Source organism: Elephantulus edwardii, unplaced genomic scaffold, assembly GCF_000299155.1.
Source record: "Elephantulus edwardii isolate Elephantulus edwardi_28Jun2011 unplaced genomic scaffold, EleEdw1.0 scaffold00057, whole genome shotgun sequence".
In the NCBI taxonomy this organism is placed as follows: domain Eukaryota; kingdom Metazoa; phylum Chordata; class Mammalia; order Macroscelidea; family Macroscelididae; genus Elephantulus; species Elephantulus edwardii.
This window is the reverse complement of record NW_006399807.1, coordinates 9,408,315-9,412,307: the sequence shown is the minus strand read 5'-3', so window position 1 is coordinate 9,412,307 and position 3,993 is coordinate 9,408,315.

The following is a 3,993-nucleotide window of genomic DNA, read 5'->3' as shown; positions in this document are numbered from 1 at the left end:
TGGCTCCTTGGAGGCAAGGATTCTGAGGCTCCGTCTAACATACTTTGAACATGTTGTAAGGAGAGACCGGTCCTTGGAGAGGGACATCATGCTTGGGAGGGTGGAGGGACCGCACAGGCAGGGAAGGCCCTCTATGAGATGGACTGATTCAGTGACTGGGGTAATCGGGATGGGAGTGTCAGAGACAGTGCGGTTGGCACAGGACAGAGCAGAGTTTTACATAGGGTTGCTATGAGTCGCAAGTGACTCAACGCCACATAACAACAATAACAACAACAATAATAACAACTATCTGATATGTCATTACCAAATACTTTTTCCCAGTCTGTGGCTTCCCTTTTTACCCTGTTGGAGAAATTTTTGGATGTGCATAGGAATTTGATTCTTAGAAGGTCCCATTCATCTATTTTTATCTTCTCCTGGTTGTATGTAGGTTTTGCAGGATACTTGGAAGACTGTTTATGTTGTGGATTAGGACCTCTAGAATTCTTCCAAGCTTTTCTTTAATGAAGATTGTAGTCCTTGGTTTTAGTCCTAGGTCCATGATCCACCAAGAGTTGATTTTTGTATATGAAATGAGGTGTGGATCTTGCTTGAGTCTTTTGCAGATACTTTTCCAATTTTGCAAACACCATTTGTTAAAAAGGCTGTCGTTTCCCCACTTAACTGATTTCATCTCCTTGTCAAAAATCAGTTGACCATAGATAGATGGGCTGATCTCCGGGTTCTCAATTCTATTCCATTTATCTATGTGTCTGTCATTGTACCAGCACCAAGCTGTCTTGACCACCACAGCAATGTAGTAGGTTTTGAAATCAGAGTGAGATACTTCCTACCTTTCTTCTATTTTTAAGGAGTGCTTTGCTTATTCGGGGCTTCTTTCCATTCCAAATGAAAATGGAGATTGTCTTTTCCATCTCCTTGAAGAATGGGATTGGTAATTGTATTGGGATTGCATTAAACAGGTTAATTGCCAGTTTCAAAATATTGAGTCTTCCTATCCATAAGCAAGGGATATTCTTCCACTTCTCCAGGCCTCTTTTTGTTTCTTGTAGTAATGTTTTGTAATTTTCTTTGAGTAGATCTTTTGTGCTTCTGGTTAAATTTACTCCCAAGTGTTTAATCTTGTGATTAGCTATTGTGAATGGTATTGTTTTTCTTAGTTCTGGCTCTGTATTCTCTTTGTCACTGTAGAGAAATCCAACTGATTTTTGTATGTTGATCTTGTATCCTGCCACTTTGCTGAATTTGTCCACTGTGTCCAATAATTTTCTTGCTGAGTCTTTAGGGTTTTCTAAGTATACTATCATATCATCTGCATAGAGATATAATTTTACCTCCTCTTTGTCAATTTGGATACCTTTTATTCCCTTCTCTTGTCTTATTGCTATCGCTAAGACTTCCAATACAATATTGAATAAGAGAGATGATAGTGGGCATCCTTGCCTAGTTCCTGTTCTTAAAGTGAATGCCTTTAGCCTCTCTCCATTGAGAACAATGTTGGCTCTCGGGTTTGCATAAATACTTTTTATTATGTTGAAGAAATTCCCCTCTAATCCTATTTTGTTCAGTGTTTTAATAAGGAAAGGGTGTTGGATTTTGTCAAGGGCCTTTTCTGCATCATTTGATAGGATCATGTTGTTTTTGTTCTTTGCTTTGTTAATGTGATGAATTACATTAATTGTTGTTCTTTTGTTGAATCATCATTGCATACCTGTTATGAATCCCACTTGGTCATGGTGAATTATTTCTTTGATGTAGCTAAATTGGTTTTTCATTTAACAGTTTAGACATATTTTGTTTTGTGATGGTCATTGTAATCCCCACAAGGTAATAGAATTCTTGGACTTCCTGTCTTTACCATTTCCATTTGTCCTTCGTGTCAATCTCCTTTCTGTCTTCTGAACTATTTCTAGGAAAATGCTGACATTTTGATCATGGATGATTGATTGTTCTAAAGAATATTCACAGCATTCAGAAACCAAGGAAAAGAGGGGGAAATAATTACGAATTATATTTAGCGTACCTATTTATTTAAAGGGTGCTCTAGTGGAGAACTATTCCTTGGAGGGGGACTTCATGCTTGGAGAGGTAGAGGGTCAGTGAAAGAAAGAAGACCCTCAACTAGATGGATCGACCCAGTGACTGCAGCAATGGGCTCAAACATGTCAGAAAAGACATATTTGACATATGTTAAAGGATGACATGGGATGTCACAAGCTTCAGATCTGCTTTTCAAAGGGTTGTTATGAGCCCTACTAGACTTGATCACATCTAATAACAACAACATTTGGTGTAGTAGTATGGAGGAAGTTGCACTTCTAAACCAAAGGTGGTAGCTCTCAGTTGTGGTTCAAATCAATCTGTGGCTATAAGGGAGAATTTTCCTGTGTTTACAGTCTCAGAATCCCACTAAAGAATCAGCTATGAGTCAGTTCCTACTCAGCAGCAATGAAAATGAAATGAACATGAAGAGTACTTACATTCTTAGTGTTAGTGATCACTTATAAGCCTACCATTTGGCTGAAACTTGAGTCATTAAGTATCTTTTCCTTCTAAAAAAGTAGTTGTTAAAGATGAGAGAAAAAAAAATAAAAAGGAATTATATCACGGAGTGGCATCCTCTTCAGTAAACAGCGTGCCTCCAAAACCCTACAAACCTAGAGAAAGGATGAAAGTCACGCAAGTGTTGAGTACTTTCTTTCATAGGGTCATTATGAGTCGCCTACGACTCAATGGCACTTGATAACATAGAGACCAGTTGGCCTAGTGGACCAAAAGTGATGTTCCCAAGACAAAGGTGGGTGACTCTAATCCGCAGCCCTAAGGCCTGTCTTTAATTGGTTTTGGTGAAACATTCTTCTAGATCGTATAGCCCTGGTGTGTCCACTTGCCGTACAGCGGTAACTTATGGTCTCTGTAAAGCTGAACACTGTGACACTGACGTGTCAAACGCGATAATGGTTACCCATGGTGGACAGTGTTTGGTGGTGCTCCCTGGTTAAAATAAACTTGGAAGCAGGAGTGGCATCCACTTGCATAAATAGCTTGCCTCCGGAAACCCTATGAACCTGGAGAAAGTATGAAAGTCACGCAAGTGTCGAGAACTTTCGTTCTTAGGGTTGCTATGAGTCACCTACGACTCAACGACACTTAACAACAACAACAATTATATCACGGATGTATGTGAAAGTTGGACGTGAATAAAGATGTCAAAAGAAGAATCGATGTCTTTGAATTGTGGAGTTGGAGAACAGTATGAGGTCCATGGACCTCAAATAGAACAAATAAGTCTATCTTGGAGGAAGTACAACCAGGGTGCTCCTTGGAGGCAAGGATGGAAAAACTTCATCTTATATACTTTGGTTATATTTTCAGGAAGTGCCAGTCCTTAGAAAAAGATACCACACTGGGAAGCTCAGAGAAGAAAGAATAATTTTTAGCAAGTTGGATTGGCAAAGTAACTCTGACAATGGTCTTGAGCATATCAAATATCCTGAGGATGGTACAGGAGAGGGTAAAGTTCAGATGTTTTGTTTATAGAGTTGCTATAAGTTGTAGGCAACTTGATGGCACCTAGCAACAACAACAATATCTAATTATAAACTGTTTATTGACAGCACTTAACAACAACAGCATAGAGAGAGCTCTGTTGGACTAGTGGATAGAAAGTTATGCTAACAAGCCAAAAGTGGGTGATTTTAATCTGTGGCCCTCAGGCCTGGTTTTAAGTAGTTTTGGTCAAACATTCTTCTAAGTGGTATCCATTTGCTGTACTGAGGTAACTGGTGGTTGCTGTAATGCTAAACACTGTGACACTGATGTGTCAAATGTGATATTGATTATCCATGGTGGACAGTGTTTGGTGGAGCTCCCTGATTAAAACAAGCTTGGAATCTAAATTCCAAAATCAATCTCCATAATAGTCTATGTGTTTCCTACTGCCAAAGGGGCTCTTTAGAGCAGTGAGAGAAGATCTTCACCCTGAAACCC